The sequence below is a fragment of the Desmodus rotundus genome, chromosome 1, assembly GCF_022682495.2.
Source record: "Desmodus rotundus isolate HL8 chromosome 1, HLdesRot8A.1, whole genome shotgun sequence".
Classification (NCBI taxonomy): domain Eukaryota; kingdom Metazoa; phylum Chordata; class Mammalia; order Chiroptera; family Phyllostomidae; genus Desmodus; species Desmodus rotundus.
In genome coordinates this window covers 123029142-123047394 of record NC_071387.1, presented here as the reverse complement: position 1 = coordinate 123047394, position 18253 = coordinate 123029142, and the positions used below count along the sequence as shown (strand labels likewise).

Genomic DNA, 18253 nt, shown 5'->3' with positions numbered 1-18253 from the left:
AAAAAAATCACACGAGGTCTGAATAAAAAGCTCCTCGACCATTCAGAGGCCGCTTGCATTGTGCAGCTGTTCCTGGACCGCTGAGAGCCTCTCGCAGCTGACAATGCAGTACCTGAAGGAAACCCTGCACACGGAGCTTATTCCGGACTTGCAGGACCTGGGATTTTTGCCAGTGTCCTCTGAACGAGTGGGGGCCTTTTTCTTGGTCAAACCCTGATAAGCATGTTGCAGTTTGGGGGTGTTTGGCCGTTTGCCTGCCAGCGCTTGTTTCACAGTTACATTGCAATGATTTCTCCCCAACGCGCTGGCACGTAGGAACTTTTTCTCTTCCCGTGTTGGTCCCACCTCCGCCATGTGTACAGTGAGACTTTGATGGGTCATAGCCCTGTCAGAGTTAGCGATGTGTCACTGTGGACTGAGTTCCCATGGCTCGGGCTCCCTAGGACAATGTCTCTTTCTTCACCAAGCTGATGGTAAATATCTGGTCAGCCTCATCTATTTAAAACCAGCCAAGCAGGAATTCTAGTGCTGGGGAAGATTCTATTGTTTGTTTGTAAGTAAACAATGAACTCCGCTCTTCCTAACTAAAATTAAATTCCAATCACTCATAAAATGATACCAAAGAACTAATCTAATTGCAACTGGGGGTGGAGGGAGATGAAGGCAGTTTCCCTGGTGCTGATTGCTGCTCCGCCATTGCGCTTAAAGTGTGTTTCCTAACTGATAACTGTACTTTTTTTAAAAAAAGATTGTTATTTTTATTTTTAGAGAGAGGGCAAGGGAGGTAGAAAGAGAGGGAGAGAAACATCAATCAGTTGCCTCTTGTACGTGCCCCCACTGGGACCAAACCCACAATGCAGGCATGAGCCCTGCCCGGGAATCGAACCGGCTGTCTTTCACTTTGCCGAATGGCAACCAACCAACTGGGCCACACGAGTCAGGGCTCTAGAGAACTTTTTCATGCACAGGAAATTATTATGTTCCTCATAGGTAGACAGAACTTGGCGAATTAAAAGCCAGGTAGGCATCTTTATCTGAAATAATTTGCTTTTGGGAAACTAGGTTGGAGTTGAATTTATTTGAGGGTGAGCTTAAACTTGTTTTGATGTTGTTAAAAATGAATAAAAACTAAAAAGCTGTGCACAACTAAAACACTTGTTGCAAGGTGCTGCTGCATGTTTCCATCTCCCCCCTCAGCTCAGGGCCAGCCCCCAGCTTGCACAGAACATCAGCATAAATGGTGGTGCTTCCTGGCTCCAGCTGAACCCCAGCTGATGAGCTGTTACTCATCATCTCCATCAGGTTGACGGCAGCTTTCTTTCCTGAGGTTTATATTCCCATCTGATACTCGAAGAATCATCAGCCCAGTTACCCTGCGTTTCTGATTAGATACCAAGTCAGTATGGACTGTGACATTACCTCGATTACAGTTTCTTAGAGTTCAAAATCCAAAGATCACATGCCTACCATGTGCTCACAACAGCTTCCTGATGCCACCGTGCCTTTTGCTCATCACTGCAATTTCTAGTCTTCTCCACCCAAATCCTTCCTGTCTTCTTCCCTTAACCAGCCGCTGTAAAGCCAACTTCGTGTTTATGCAGACTCGCACTTCTGCACCTCTTGCTCCTCGGCTTCCGTTTCTGGGCAGGTCAATGACCTTATTACTTGGTGTGACCTTAGAGTCCCAGGCTGGGTAAATCACCCCTCCTGGCGAGGCTGACTTCTCCTTTCCACTCTGCACTCCTCTCAACTGTGCCAGTGCTGCCCATCACCAGGCCGCCCTCCTTTCAGGCCACCCCAGGCACTGCTCCTAGCATGATGTCCATGGCTTCCTTTAGATCCTCATTTCCTCATAAAAGGACATATATTTGCATTATGCTAAGTGCTTTTCTCCCCCCCAGCTGAGGGGCCTGGCTGACATGTGTGTAAAGATGAGTAAAGCATTTCAAGTGCCAGAAAGTTTCTTTATTTGTTCTTTATTGATGATGTCTCTGTAAAAATATAAAGTCTTCATTTGTTCATTTGTACAGTAACTACGTGCTTGGTATAGGGTGTACCCTGGTGAATAAAAAGGATATGGTGCAAAAATTCACAGGGCTTATAGCATAGTGGAAGCAAATGATAATTCAGCCAGTGGGCGTATGAGTGCATTTGCCATTACAGCTCATGGTCACTGGCATGAAGTGGAGGAATAGGGCGCCATGAAAAAGAGTTTTATGGTGAGGAGGGGGTGTGTCAGGAACCCACCCAGATGGTTGGTCACAGAAGGACTCTTCCAGGAGGTAACCTTTGAACTAAGACCTGCAGTAGGAGGAGGAGCCAGCCAGGGGAAGTCAGGGGGAAGAGCTGTCTGCTTAGGCAGAACCGTCAGACCAGAAGGAGCTCTAGGGTCTTTAAGGCCCCTGGAATATGGTAAAGGAGGGGCAGGGTGCTTCGGAGCTGAGCCTGCAGGGCTCTGGGCCAGTTTAGGGAAGTCAGAGTTTAGGGAAGTCGCTGTGCTGCTCCAAGTGCCCAGGGAAGCAGTGAAGGGGAGTGATGAGATTTGGTTTATGCTCTATACACAAGAAGTTCTGCAAAACAGTGGTGGCAGCAGAGATGGAAAGAAGGTAAGGCATTTTAGCTGTATTTAGGAAGAATCAACAAGGCTGGCTGAGATGAAGCCATTGGATTTGGTAGCTAATCATTGACGGCCTTTGAGAGAGCAGTGTCGGTGGACTTACAGGAGAAGGGGAACATAGCTGCAGAGTGAATGGATGTTAGGAAGTAAGTGCAGGACGTGACTATACTAACCTTGCAAGGTGTTTAGTAATGAGAAAGGCTGTAGCCTTCAAGGGAAAGAGAAAGGTTTGTTTGGAGAGGAGAAACAGACAAGCTTTATAGGCATGTCACAAGATTGTGAGCGAATGAAATTATCAGAGAAGGGGCAACGAGATGGGCACGCTCTGGGGAGGTGGAGGGAATGAGCGCGATGGCAGGGGTGAATAAGAGGTCAGTCCACCCTGATGCAAGTGGAAACTGGAGGGAGTGGGGCCTGAAGGTGGTGGAGGAAGGAAAGGTGAGGGCCGATGGCCTCCTGGCTTCTGTTTTGTCTGCCTGGTAGGAAGTTAGGCCCCTGATTAGAGAAGGGAGAGAGTAGTAAGAGTCTGGAATCCTAGCTGCCTCAACAATCCAGAGTGGGGCTGCTTTCACGTCAGAGGAAGAAGGACTGAAGAACAGTTAGCAGCTTTGCTAAATTTCAAACAGCGAGGGTACAATTTTTCACAGGCAGTGCTGCCTCACTCCAGAGAAAAATGGGCTGATGTACTTTGGAAAGATTTTCAATAACAAGGGCTTTCTAAATAACTTTCAGTTTAACCAGGACATCATTCAACCAGAACCTCCCTCCCCCAAGTATTCCAGTTAGTCAAAGTTTTACTGAAACATGTCAGCACTGAAAACTGCAGAAGGCAGCTAAGTGGGACAGACTAAAAAGGTGCCAGAAATCCCGCGTCTGTGCACAGAGCAACAATGGCAGGCCTCCTCAAAGGCTAACCGCTTCAGACGGGCCACCTCGAGTGCACAGCCGCACCATGGGTTAAAAAGGGAAAGAGGAAAAAAAGGGGGGGGATCTGCAGCACACAGCAGAAAGGCCATGCATTCAGAGTGCTCCCCGGCTCGTGAGATCATTCAGTTGTACGTGACATTCTGAAATGTTAAGTTCAACATGAACCAGTATCTTTGCATAGCTTGAATGAACAGTTAAAGGGATTCGAATGGCCAGAACATTACCGAACCGGTGCCTCCCGGGATTCATTTGAAAACGGTTGTGTAAGAATGTGCCCAGGGCACACACTGGGCCCAGCGGAGGTGTGTCAGTGAGCTGCAGCCCGGGCACGGAGAAACCTGATCCTGCACTTTGTAAATTATAAACTGTTTACACTTGTCATCTCTGTCTGGGTCTCAGCTAATGACACCTGAACAATTGGCTTATGTGTGACACCGTGCTAGGAGACAGGGTTTCAAAGCAACCGCGTCCGAAAGCGCTGCTATTGATGGCCACTGGAGTCTGCGGGAAATAACAAGCACGGTGACATAGGTGAGGGAGGACTTTTACCAGATTTGGGGTATTTTTAGAAGGGTTGCCTTTGAAAATGACTCCAGTGGAACAAAAGGGCCTTCACACAAGAAGATGGGGCCTGGGCACACGGCCATACCATCCAGAGGGACCCAAATGCCTCAGAGACACTAACTTCCGGGTCCTGCAGTTCCCCACAAGCAGAAGGGCCAGTGGAAAAGGAAGGATTTAGTACATCATATTAGACTCTTTGAGTCATGTCCATCCGGCCCACAAAATTGTGGTAGAAATTGTTTTGATTTGTTTTGTTTTGAAACTGTTCCTTCTTTACTCCACTCCAGACCTTCCCATCCTCACCCCCACCCCCACCCAACCTGTAGCACGAAGCCCCACGTGCAGGTACTGCCTCAGTGTTGAGTGAGTTTAAGATTCAGGAAATGACCGTGATCAGAGAGCAGTGCACATAGTAGTTAAGAATGTGGGCTTTGGAGCCAGCTTGCTCAGGGATCGAATCCAGGCTGCCCCACTCAGTAGTGTGTGACCTTAGGAGGTCTCCTCACCTGTAAAATGGGGCTGATGGTAGGATGTATTTCAAGGTGTTGTGACGATTAAATGAGTCGCGACGCACAGAGAGGTAGGTGTGAGCCTGACGCACGGCAAACACACTACAAATGTAATTTTGCAAAAACAAATTACTCTCAGGCAGAGGGAGCCCTTATGAAAATATACCACCTAAAATGAAGGCAAGCAGGTATTTTGGTTACTGATTAAGAAAGATTCTACAAGTCTTGTATTTTTCAGTAGCCTGTTTTTAAAGGTAAAAAGTTTAGATTAATGAGTTTTTAATTTTCAGAACCTCAAGGTTTTTAATAAAACCATATGCAATTTTATTTTTTTAAACAGTATGAATCTCTTTTAAAAAGTAAGTTAAGCTTGTAAAATATGTTTTCCTCTTTAAAAAAAATAAAGATTCTGTTGCTTTTTGGAAAGCAATTCACATCTGGGATGCCAAATTTCAGTCTTAATACAGTATGGAACAGCTGAATTATAATATTTTAACTTCCCGGAACACGCAGACTTCTGATGGGAACATGGGAATGAACTTTATCTTTTCAGCTGTGTGAAAACGGAACCCATAATACTGTAGTGAATAACAGGAAAACACATATTAGAAATTAAGACCATGTGTAACAGGGAGTGTCCATACGGCTGCCACACTGGCATTTGTACAGTCACCCTACTGTACAGAGTATAATGTCCTTCACCGGTTATTGGAAGCAACAGTCCCCTTCATGTTAGAATGAAAGAATGTAAACGGTGGTTATTTTCGTTCTAAGGTCCTTAAGATTTACAACACTCGCTGCACATGGATGCATGTGCGGCCACATTGAGCCATAACCACGTTCTGATGAGGGAAACAAAACGCAGCGCTCGCAGAAAGGGGGGATGCTGATTAAAATTGCTCCCTTAATCCCCACGTTTAGTCCGTACACCAGCTGCCTTCTAGCTGTGTCTCTACTACTAAAATAACTGGCTGAAATATAAAGTATTTGGTTAATCACGATTCACACTGAATAGGTTCTTTATTCACACTGGCCAGATTCTTTCTGTTTTTGTGGCTGCCTTCATACCTGAGGCGAGTAACACCTTAGACACTGTCCGCATGTCCCCCCTGCACTGGCGGAGCTGTGCTCGTTATCATGCCGGTTTCGCAATCAGAACCCGTTAGTTAATTTAACATAGTCAGAGACAAACTCATTTGTCTCCTTCTGTGAGTTTCACAAAGTGACACAGGGCCAGGCCTTATCTGGTGGAGGGGCACAGTGAAATTAAAGTCCCTGGGTACCAGCCATTCACAGCGGTAGAATGGATGATTATCAGGCTGGACATGATCACAGGGCCACCGCGGCCCCCACAAGACACTGGCTATCTGCCCCACACAAAGGCTTGTTCCTTGGTTTGTTGCAGGCCAGAATGTCTGCGAAGCAGGCACGCGTTTTTCTGTGCCATCCATCACAACTTAGATAGGCAGCTGCTGCTCTTTGCATTTTGGAAGCTTGGCAGCTGCTAAGCTTTTGCCTAGTTTTCAGAAAGAAAGATAGGGTGCAGGTCTTCGGAAAGGCTTTTAGTGGCAGAATGATGACACCTCTGCCAGGATCCTATCACAGGCTCATTAGCTGAGTGGATATTTGAGCCTAGTCAGAGGTAGACTCATAGACAAAGTCGTCTTTGTCATTACGCTAATTTACCTGAGCTGGCTTTCCCGATAATCAGCTGCTTCTACAGTATCAGCTCTGCCCTGTAAAGACTAATGAGGATGTGGGGAGGAGGGCAAGAGGTACTGGCCTGCAGGGTCAAGGGTCCGCGTGGAGGTGCTCTCCTTAAACTGGGCGCTGCCAGAAGTCCACATTACAGTCGCCAGCAAGGGAGAAACGTGGCGGGAAGTTTAGGAAGGCTTGTTACACACTTTTGGGTTTCAAAGGATGAGGCTGGAAAATGAGAAAGAGATTGTGTGCTGTATTAATCACATAAAGTAGTGTCGCGTAAAGTGGTAATCACATAAAGGGAAGAAAGGAAATGAAGAAAGGAAAAGGAAGCCCCCAGCAAGGGATGCACATTTGTTGATGAGGTATTTAACCTCTAGTGATCCTGGCAGTGTACATTGCTTTACAGCTAGATTCACTTAAATGACACGACCTGAAGGAAATTATGTCTGCAGTGTATATCCTGCGAGGAGCTGCTAGAGAAAAGTCTGCATTTCCCTTCCCCCGTCCCTTTTTTGGTCCCGAGTTGCCTCTTTGTTCATTTTTAATAAGCTTTTGCTTTATGGTGTTTAGATTTGAGTGTTATTAAATTAATGGCACTTGAGTTGGACTTCAGCCTGTTAGAGAGATTAGTTGAGAGCTGTTTGGATGTTAAAATTTAATCTTATCTAAGGTTTTGTGGTCTCTGAGTTGACTTTTAACTAAAAGTTCTTACTGACTTTCATGCCATTCTGTTAACTCTGCCTTAAGACTAATAATTAGATGTCATTAAAATCAAGTGGTTTGACAAAAACACACGAACCAGTGTATGGGACCTAGCCCTTTCTCCTAGCACATAGCTAGGACATCAGTTCTTTGGAGGGAGATGGATAAGATTCCTTCTCCAACCTCATTTATAATTTCATCTTTCACGGCCTATTGGGTATAAAAGATCACTTCCTCAAACTTCTTAGGTAGTAAATATTCCCCTACATGTAATTAAAAAACCCATATATTTCCTTGTATTAAATCATTAGAAACAGTTTATTTTAGCAAGCCCAACATCCGTTAGTTTAATTTGGCAATAATCATCTTTTGGCCACATCCAATTTTCCTTATCTAGCATTTTTGTAAGATCCAACTCCACCCATGTTTAGGGAAGAAATTGTTCAATTACTTAGTTCTGATGACAAAATCTTTAAAGCCAAGTATGACTGTGAAGAATTCACCTCTGTTTGAATTGATATTTTGCTGGTAGGAGCTTTAAGTGAAAATTTAAACTTTATTGTCAGAAGTAGATAAAATAAATGTAATCTTCACACCCAGGGGAAACTGGGCCAACTACATCTTTCTCAGTCCTTATTTCATTGTCCACATAATTGAATAAAAAATTTACTCCAATGCAATATTAAGGTCACAGATTTAATAATACAGAACTTGGGGAATGCAAAATTTACTTTTCTCGAGATAACAATTCCTTCCATGTGCTGGGCATTACATGCACTTAAGCTATGCTTTCAGCAATGTAACTAGGTCAGGGATTTCATAGAATATGGAGGTGTTCATGTTACTCTGTGAATACCAGTGTCTTGCATTTCATGTATATTTCAAGAGCCTGCATTTGCAAGTACAAAGGCAAATGCTGTGTCAGTCTGCTGTGCATTACCAGGGAGGGTATACATAATAGAGTTTCTGAGGCCAGCTAGCAGCAAGGCCTTTTAAAAAGAAAGTCTGGTGCAATCTGTAGCAACTGTTTCAAGGTTCCAGTCCATTTAGAAGTGAACTATGTTAGTAAATCTACACCTTTCTGGAAAAATTAAAACTGAGAATGTGTAGCATTTTTCTTGTAGTGCATATATATTGATACTTTATCTTACAGTTTGTTATCGACATATCTGTCTCCCCCATAAATGGTACATTCTCTGAGGACAAAGATTGTGTATTCAGTTTTTCATTCATTGATCCATTTATTTATCCACCAAACATTTGTTAGTCTTTTCCAGGTCCACTGTCTAGTGGTGTGGGCAGATTAGTAAACAAATAATGTCAATCTGATTGTTATGATAGAGCTCTTTCATGTGGAAGAAAGGAGAGACATTAGTGATAAACTGTCAGTGGGCATCAGGGAAAACCCCACTGAGAAGATGATGTTTGAATAGTGTCTTAAGGGGAGAGTGGGAGTCCCAAGGCGGGAAAAGGAATGGGATACAGAGGTGGGGTGGCGGTGGGGGACAGCACCTCGAAAACCCTGGGTCAGTGCAGCACAGTGCAAGACACAAAGGATCGGAGGAAGAGAAGAAAGCAAAGAAATCCAGTAAGAGCCATTCTTACAGACTCCTCCAATTCAACTGATGGTGAGAAATTCTCGTCCTTACTGTTACCAAATCCCTGGTGTGCCCTGTTCATCCCAGGCAGCGGGCAGGAAGAGCAAGGTGTGTGGGCAGGCTGCTCGCCGAGGGCTGCTAGGTGAGAAGATGCCAAAGCGGTTCCAGAGTGCTGCTTCCTTCCCAAGTTCCTGTACATCTGCCACCCCCTCAGTTTTCTTCCAGCCACAGTGCCGGAGACACTGGCTTGCTCATCAAGAGACTAATAAATACTCGATTTGAATTGCCGAAAATAAGTAGAAGTGAAAGAGCGCCTCTCTTTGAGGTGTTTGCAGTGGAGATGGGAAGAGAGATAGGAACCAAGGAGATAAGGCTAACACCAGTGACCAGAGGCTGTCTCTCCTTTTTACCTCCACATGGCCCTAAAATTACATCATAAAAAGTGCAACCCTCACTCCCCCCAAAGGAGTCATTTAGATGTCCATGGAATTTCGGTTAAACAGTTAAACACCAGACTGCAGTTACCATCTTCTGAGAATGAGAACAATGCACAAATTGGAAAACTAACCTAGGGCCACTTGGCCACTAAGGGAAGGAATGGGATGGAAACCCACCAGAATGGAAACATGGAAGCAGGGACCCACTTCTTTTGTTCCCTGAGGAGACATGTCTGCCGCACAGTAGATGCTCAGGAAATATTTTTGGAAGCAATCCAGACTTCACAGCCTGTGTTTACAACGTGGCCGGGGTCAACTCAGTCGCAGAGAAGACAAACTTTTGTACTTGCTCCCTGGATAAAGAATCGCCTGGACAGGCACAGGGGCAGACTTTCAGGGGGGACAAATTTACTAACAGCAGTCAGAACAAATAAGATAAGGAAGAGGAGTGGAGACACAGCATTGCCTAGGTCTTTACTCAAAACCCTTTTTCTTGTACTAGTAGAATATGTTTCCCTTGTCATTGAAGCGATAGCTAAGACGAAGCATAGAATATCCGACCCCTAAAGAATACCTTCTACAAATGAAGTGTGTGAGTATGGACACGTAGTCACACACATTCTATAGAAGGTTAAGAACCCGTGAAAATAAATGGTTACATTGAAAGGTGTCTTTAACCTTAGCTGCAGCATTTTCTCCTGGAAACTCTGTAATTACTGTTGTGTTTTTGGTGGTGACTGTTCATGATTTTTTTTTTTCAAGGTCTGACAGCTGCCCTCCTGGTATTTATGTGTTTCTTGTTAGGGAGCCCAAGATTCACGACTCTGAGCTTGTAATGAGGAAAAGAAGACAATACTAATAGCATGAAAAGGAATATGAACTGGATATCACCAGAGAGACAAATCACATATTCTATGCCGCTTTAATTGGAAAACAGTTCTTTCATGGGGTTACTTTCTCTTCCGCTGAGATAATTAAGTCTGGGCTGACACTGGTGACCAGCTACTGATGATGTATAGTCCGTTACTAACAATGCAGCAATCAGTGATCAAAATTTATATCCCCCCAGTTACCAGAGCACGGTTGAGGAGAAACCCGTTTCTGATAAAGCTGCGAGATAGGCTTCCTGAGGCAGCGTCCACGCGGGCTGTCCCCCACAGCATCGCGGCGGGTTAATTAGGTCTGCTTTATTTCACTTCTGTCATGAAACGCAGCATTCCTATTGTCTGTGTTTACATTGAAGAGATTCTGCAAGCTGCATGCTAGAAAAGAAGTTTCTGCATGGCTCCCTGTAATTTTTCACAGATTAATTTCTATTTTGTTAGTGGTTTGGCATGAGGGTAGGTGGGCACAAAATAAACTTAGAGGTTTTAAAAGCCACTCCATGCAGCTGGCACAAATACAAGTTTTTCTGAATCATGATTAATTATCCCTGGCTATAGCTGCAGGCATCGAAATGGAAGGGATTAGGATTGTAATTTGGATACTACTTGTGTTTATATCAGCAGTTCCCAAGCTTGTCTGCTCACAAGAATCACCTGGCGGGCTTGAATCTGTGTGTGGACACCTGCATCCGTAATTTTTCAAGCTCTCCAGGCGATTCCAATGTGCAGGCAAGTCGGAAACCACTGGTTCGTACTCACAGTAGGTACAGTTTTGCATCTGGCGGTGGACAGAGCAGCGTGTACTGGTGCGGTGACGAAAAGGGAACACGTGTGTTCCCATGGGCCGCACTTGCCTCCAAGGCTCAAGTTGGAGTTAAAATTGGAATCGGAAACTACTGTCTCTCACCCCAGTGAGAGAATCTGAGCCCCAAGGAGAGGAGCCTACTGTGACCCAGTTGGTGAGAGAAACAACTTCAAAGTAGCTGCGGTGGACTCTGGAAGGAAGGGGCAGTGAGTTAGGAGAATTAAGCCTTCACCACCCTCGCAGCATCTAGCTCAGTGTTGGCTGAATAAACGAGTGAAAAGACGAGAAAGGAGGAGACACTCACTGGTCGCTCGCCTCCCAGAAAAAGGTGCTGGGATAGGGCGAAGGATACCTTCTATCCATCATGTCCCATACAGTAGGTGCCTCTCCACTCAACCCTCTTCGCTTTTCCGATAAAGTCTGGTCTTCTCTCCAGCTTAGTCACTGTCCCCTCTTCTCTGGGCCCAGTCATTCTGGGATAGTCTAAGGTGACCATCCCAGAAAGGAATAGCCATTCAGCTTCTAAAAAGTGAGACATACTTTGGGGATGCTTCAGAAGCAGCCTTTGGCCTTCCTTTGCCTTGGAAGGTGACAGCCAAGAACAGGGCGCCAGGAGTCTGCCCAGAAATGAACACGTGAACAGAAGAAAAAAGGTTCTCATGCACAGCATTGGGATCTTGGTTATGGAAAATAAAATAAAAATATGAAGGGTATTTGCTTTGAGCTCATCTGATCTTTGTATTTGACTTCACTGCGCCCTGGCTTTCTGAGTCTGTTACATTTTTATTTGACAGCTAAAAAATTAGGCAGCCATTCATATGGCATACAGGTGGGTTTATAATACTGTACAAACTACCAGCTATCATATATATCCGTCTGCGTCACAGACAAACTAATCACTACTGACACTCCAGTATCCACAAATGTCCCTCACTCTCATCCTGTATTCCAGGCCATTTCCACTGGCTGGACATCTTGTGAAGGGACAGGATCCTGGGGAAATTGTAGGAATTGGCAGATATCAGTAGGTCTGAGTCCCAGGTTTGCCTCTGGAGACACAGATTTTTTTTTTAAAAAAAATGTTTTGCTTTATTCCAAAAATTAAACACATGCACAAGGAAAAAACATAAAAGTACAACATAAAAAGTGAGTTTCTTTTCTACATCTGACCTCCAGTCCTCCTCCCTTGGAGACACCCAATGTTACTAGTTGCTTGTACAATGGGCTTAACATATTCAAAATACTTTTTTAAAAATCAGTCTTGGTTTATATTTCAACACTCATTAAAAAAATGCCCCTTTTACAATCACTGGAGAACTCAGTGCGCTGGTACTCAAAAATACTCAAAGCCACTTGAATCAAAACGAACAAATATTTAACAAGCACCTTCAACGCACAAGATGTTGCCTAAGCAAGGCATTTTTAATGAGGTCTTCACATGTATGTATTTCATATTTTGGTGTATAATCAAAGAATCTAAATTTGTGTCTTTGTTTTAAATCCTTTCCTCAGAAACGAAGAGCGTCTCTTTCTTGCCCCTCCCCGCCCTCCCTCCTAGAACACCTCGGGCTTTCTTTCACACGTTCTCCGATCTGAGGGCCGCTTTAAGCCCAGACCTCTGGACGGGTGGTACATTCTGGCCAGAGTACTATCGCTCATACCTTCTTCCAGATGGGCTAGCTCAAGGATTTGATAGTCCCAAAAGAAACAAAACTTCTCTGAGTTGCATGAGAAGAGGAGCTACAGCACTCTCTGCTCGAAGACAGAGGTATGAGAGACAGCCCCTGACGAAGCAGACGGCCCCACCCATGTCTTGTCTGCAAAGTGGGGAACACCCACACTCTGCAGCCCCCTGAGGCATCCTGGGCTGATTGTGCAGATGAGGGCCCCACAGCCCCTCCAGCTCCAGCCAGCAACATCTGTATGTCTTTTATCCAGCTGGCTGGCCCAGCTGTTGTGGTGTCAGGAGAAAGTTATGAGTCACTGGGAAGGGATTTGAGACAAGAGCACAGTTAAATCATCTCTTGGGGTCTGTAGTCATTGGCAAGTGGACCTTTGTAACAAGCCAGTGGATGACATTCATCCCCAGGAAGGCCACACACCAGAGCTTAACTTTGTACTTCACGTTTGAATACCTTCTCTGAGCCTTGCAGAGATGAGAAGAGGCAGGACAGGGTGTATGCGATATGTTCACACTCCAAAGAGTCTCATTTGGAGACTTTTGGTGCTCATTTGGTTATGACCGTCTCTCTCTTTGCATGTGTTTTTTGGCTACTGACCATCACCTACCCAAGCCCGTCACACTGGGATCGTCAATGAATGAGACCCGGCCAAAGCCCTAGGACTTTCTCTTGAGTCCTCTGATTCCAGGCATATTATTTCGTCAGTGGAGCTGTAGAGGCCACTTCCAGCAAGAGCTCGAGTCAACAGCAGGATTTTGCTAGTCCGTCTCTGGTTTCTTCCACGAAGCAGTGTTCCCTCACCATGTGGGAGGAAGGACTTGCTAGGGGGCCCAAAAGTCACACGCAGTCCTGCTCTCCACGAGAGCCTTAAACACTGTCCAGTGTCGTCCCACATCCAGTGTCTGACTCCCATGGACAACCTTTCTTCCCCCCCAGCACTCATCCAGCCTCCCATCCCCATAGGAGGTGGGCCAGCCCATGTTTGTGTTACTGGGACTACTAGAAAATTCCTCCTTATTTTTAGCAGAAATTATCTCCTTATAGTTCTGCCTATTGATCTTAGTTTTACCCCCATAAAGGGCTTCCAGGTTTCTCTTCATATATCTGGAAATGCCTACCTTTGCCCCTTGCGTTGCTGCTCTTCTCTGTTTTAACACTGATTTGTCAGAAACTGTTCTGATGTGCTTTCTCCGTGTAACACTTATTCGTTATTCAGTATTTGTTGGGAATTCATTGTGTAGTAAGCTTTGTTCCAGAACATGGCGATACAGTGATTCACAAGACAAACTTACCCATTCAGAGCTTACATTCTAATTGGGGGTTGGGGGGACAGACAAAAGCTAACGAGAATATAACAACAAGTGACAAATCCATCACAGAAATTGAGAATAACGTGATGAGGAAAAAAAAAAAAAAGGCATTGATTGGGTTGCTTGTGGGTCAGGGAAGGCCTGTTCAAGGAAGTGACATTTTAACTGCATTCTGAATGACGACAGTGAGCCAGCTATGTGAAGACTGGAGATCATGCCAAGGAGAGGGAGCAGCAAGTCCACAAGGCAGGAGTGAGAGCTGTGTGTCTGAGGAACACCAGGCTGCGGGGCTGGAGCAGAGTGGGAAGTGGCGGATGGGAGCGAGAGAGGGGCAGGAAGTAGCTGGCCCATTTTGCACCCAGGATAGCTGGTTTCAGCTTTGTTGTAAATGCAGTAAGAAGCCACTTGAGAGCTTTTGAAAGAGAGGACACAATCTGATCTATGTTTCTAAAAAGACCATCAGCTGCTCTGGGGAGATTAAATGGAAGGAGGGCCAAGTGGAATTAGGGAAACTAATTAGGAAGCTACCGCTTTTATCCACGCAGGTGCTGATGGTGGATTGGACCGTCACAGGTAGCAGCTAGCTCGTAGAGAAGCGGACAGATCTGACGTGTTTGGGTTGTAGAATCAATATCTGGATGTTATCTCTCAGTCCTCTAAACTCCTAGAGTATTTCCTCTGATGTTTACATTGCTTCCTACTTTGTCATAGCTAGCTGCTCCGATACTATGCCCCACCGCGGTCTGGGGGCTCTCCACAGGCACAGAACCCGTGACAAAGCCATGGCCTCGGGATCCCGCACAGCGTCAGCTTGCACTGACTGGACTCAGCCACTTCTTGGGTGAATGAATGGATGAGTGAACAAGTGAAGGCAAACTACTAACAAAGACAGTTTCTTATTTTATTGAACAATGAAAATTATTACGTTCTCTCTCAATGCTTACACACTTGTACGAAATTTTCTCATGTCTCGTGTTCTTACTGGTGACTGCCAAAACATCAGAGTAGTAATAACTCATGATGTGCAAAAGCTACGGTCCTTTTGAATGAAATTACTTGCCACAAAGGGAAAAGTTACTAATGACTCTTAGCCTGCAAATACACCTTCTGTGTGAGGGAGGAGGAGGTGTTCTTAGGTCCCTCATTTTCAGGTGGCGAGGCAGGGCCCGAGCTTGGGTGATCTGCGCTCAGGTGCCACACAGCATCTCGCTCTCTCCTCATTGAAGATTCTGGACGAGCCTCAGCCCTCTTGCATGTCGTAGTGTTGCTGGCAAGGGCTGATTAAATAGGTGCGTGAAGAACACGTCTGCTTATTCTTGCATAACAGTTCAGAATGACTTTTCTTGTTTTACTCTCTGGAGCGATGAAGACTGTGTTAACTGAACAGGAAGAACATCGCTGGGGGCCTGTGCCACCTGAAAGGGAGTTCAGGCACCATTCCCTCCCCACGTGGTCCATAGCTGTGCCTCTTCCGTCTCGCTGTGCAGACCTCTGTGTCCTTTCCAGTGACAGCCTGCATGACCCAGGTGGACCTCTGGGCTTCCCAACAACCAGGCTATGAGTGGCTTTCAGAGCCATTTATGCCTTTCCTGTGCCTCCATTTCCTCCCCAGGAAGGGTGAGCACATGTGTTCAGGGACCTCTGCTCTCCCAGGGTGGCCTGGGCATGGGTCTCACACTCGCTTTCTCTCTGATTTATTGCCTCTCGTTCGTCTGACCCTCAGCACTTTGATTTGGTTTCTGCCTGTCACACTCAAGCTTATTGGATAATTTCACTTTCTCCTCCTGATTCTGGTCTCTCTTGCAGACACTGTAATTACAGTGATTGCCTGCTATGCTATTAATTAGGGGGACTGTGAGTTATTTATTTATTTATCTTTAGATTCAGGGGTTAATTGGTAATATCCCCGCGCTGTTTTCCCTCCAGATAATTTGGATTGCCGCTCCTAACCATTTGCCTGCACTCTATCTCAGAGTCCGAACCGGCTGCCATTATGCCTGGCGCCCGTGTCCGTCCCGTGAGAAACGCAGCAGGGGCACAGCGTGCGCAGGGGCCCCTCAGAGAGGAAGGGGAGGCAGTATGTCCCCCTACCCGGCCGCCCCCAAGACAGCCGCTGCCTTCCCACATTAGTCTGGAGATACAAATTCTTCATTTTATTACTTAATCCTTCAACTTTCTGTATTAACTATGAAAAGAAAGTTGCAGGCATTTGAAAATTCAAGGCAGGTACTTAGAACAAAGCAGGGGCAGGCACTGCCAGGTGACAATTCCCTCTGAGGGTGGGGGCTGGACAAAACCATTCCCGGGCTCACTTCTTGGGGAAGAGAAAGATTACAGGCTGCAGACATCATGGACTTTCCTTTGGAGAAACCACCACCACCAACTGCACGGAAAGCCCGTGGCACCAACACATTTAACACAGAGAGAAGAAGGGGCCGATCCAGCTGCAGTTGGCTGTCAGATGGGAGGAGACACGAAGTGGGCTGGGGCTGGGGGTGCTGCACTGGGTGAGGCAGGCACTGTGCTGTTGCTGGGTGCCACTGCTCACCCACCAGAGGCTTGAGACCATCTTCACCAGCATCACCTCTGCTGGTGAGCATCCCCCATTCTGTAGAAGTGTGTCCTTGCCAGTCCCTGGTATGGACACGGGCCTGAGCGAGCCCTGTTATTATGAGCACAAAACAGGAAATTAAGACTAGATGACTCAGTCAGCAATTCCTAATCTCTGAATTATTCTTGCAAGTAAAGGATAATAGGATATACATTAAAAAAAAATTAAATCAGATTACATTTTTTAAATTCTGTGAGAATCTCACGATATACCGTGGGATAATCAGAGAGCTTCTGGGTTCAGTGCTGGGAATTCTGCTCTAGAGGCTCTCCTTTCCCCTCTTTTTCTACCCTGTCTTTAATCTCTTCAGGGACGGAGGAGTAAAGTTCTGCGGTCTCTTCTCTGAACAGATGTGTTTCAGAGTGTTAAGTTTTTCAGACTTCAGAAGAGTAACATGGGACATGTATCCCTGTGGGGGCAGCACCCAGTAATCAGGCCCATTAATATTTTTGTGGCAAAATGTATAAATATGTATAAATATCCTTAGAGTTGTGTAAAAACAAGAGTTGGATTTTTTTTAAAAAAAGACTATAAATGGTTTCATGCCAGTTCAGGTCAAGTTTTATGAATTGAAAAATCTGGTTTTCAGGTTTTGGGGTTTGCTTTTGTTTTTCGTGATTGCAAATGAGGGATTGTGTACCTGTATTTCCAAAACCGATGCGCTTCATCCACGTTTAGAAGGAACAGAGGAAAGCGAATTTTGTTTTTCTTTTAACCTTAAGGAGACGTGAGGCAGATTTAATGAAAAGCAACCGCTACCACCAAAATAGTTCATCCAGATGCTGACCACCTTCATCTCTAGGAATGGGTCTGTAAACCTGTGTCTGTATGGTGACCTTTACGTCACCTATGTAGGGAATCAAGTCGTTAAGTGGTAAAGATATTTAAACAAACCCACAATTTCCTGGAATTTACTCTCATTGGCCTTAAGGAAGCATATTTTCAGGATGTTTGGAAAAGTTATTAATTTTGAGGGTAGGATTTCACATTAAAAACAAACGAACATTTTAGCGCGTACTATGCCTAGATCTGACTGGGAAGAGGCTCCCTCCGCCCCAGTTCAAACCAATAGCTACTTCAAGTAAATCAGCCCAGCCTAATGAGTAGCTCCTTATGTGTAAACAACACAAATCTAATAAAGATAATAATTTCAGAAAAGCTTAGCAAGATCTACCAAATTCAATAATAAATTTGAGTGGGTTTAAATGTATGAATTTGCAATTTTTATCTGGTTCATCGGGACATAAAGCAGCCCCCCCTCTTTAACAAATAAAATACATTCCCTAAAGAATATGAGAAAAATGCTTCCCTCCCATTTTTGTTCAGGATGTGTCTAGATATACATACAATAATGCGCCGAGTTTATCGATATTTTACTGATGATAAGCACCAGTCAGCTGTCTCATGCTTTGTTATGGAGCAGATTCTACAATATTATGTCTCTTGATACAAAATTAGAAGCTTGTAGTCAAATTTAAACTCTATTTTTGGCTTTCAGGGTACTGGGAGAGCATCAGAGCTCATTGAAAGAGACAAGAAATGCAATGAAAAATGGCATGCAGGGAACAAGAGAGAACTTGATACAAAAAGATTAGTTCAAGGAAATGTTTTTCACATCCTGATGTTGAGACTTGTTACCAAAAAGCAATAAGAGCTTGTAGGGTTCAAAGTTCCGATCATCTGTGATTGGTGATACTGTTATTTTAGGCTATTACTCAGAGCTCAAAGGAGGAGAGACTTGCAGGTTGTTTTTATTTCTCTCCGAGCCAATTCTGAGGTCGGCTTCCGTTCCAAAAGGGGGAAGGAGCACATCGCTGTAGCCATCTAAGCCCGAGCAATCCCAGGGTGAGGGAGGAGCGGGGAGGTGAGAGTTACGGCTAGGAGACTCTGTTTTCTATTAACT

At 45.1% G+C, this 18253-nt stretch overlaps 1 protein-coding gene across 6 annotated transcripts in view; it reads left to right on the top strand.

The window, feature by feature from the left end:
- The window catches only part of SEMA6A (semaphorin 6A), a 128950-nt gene that overhangs the window by 40506 nt on the left and 70191 nt on the right, over positions 1-18253 (top strand). Inside the window, exon 1 of one of the 6 annotated variants that reach the window (XM_045204455.3) lies at positions 2338-2606. The exons of the other annotated variants lie outside the window; for them this stretch is intronic. The gene's annotated coding sequence lies outside the window, so the exon portion shown is untranslated. Of the gene's footprint in view, positions 1-2337; positions 2607-18253 lie in introns of those variants that run through there. 6 annotated transcript variants of the gene reach the window in all.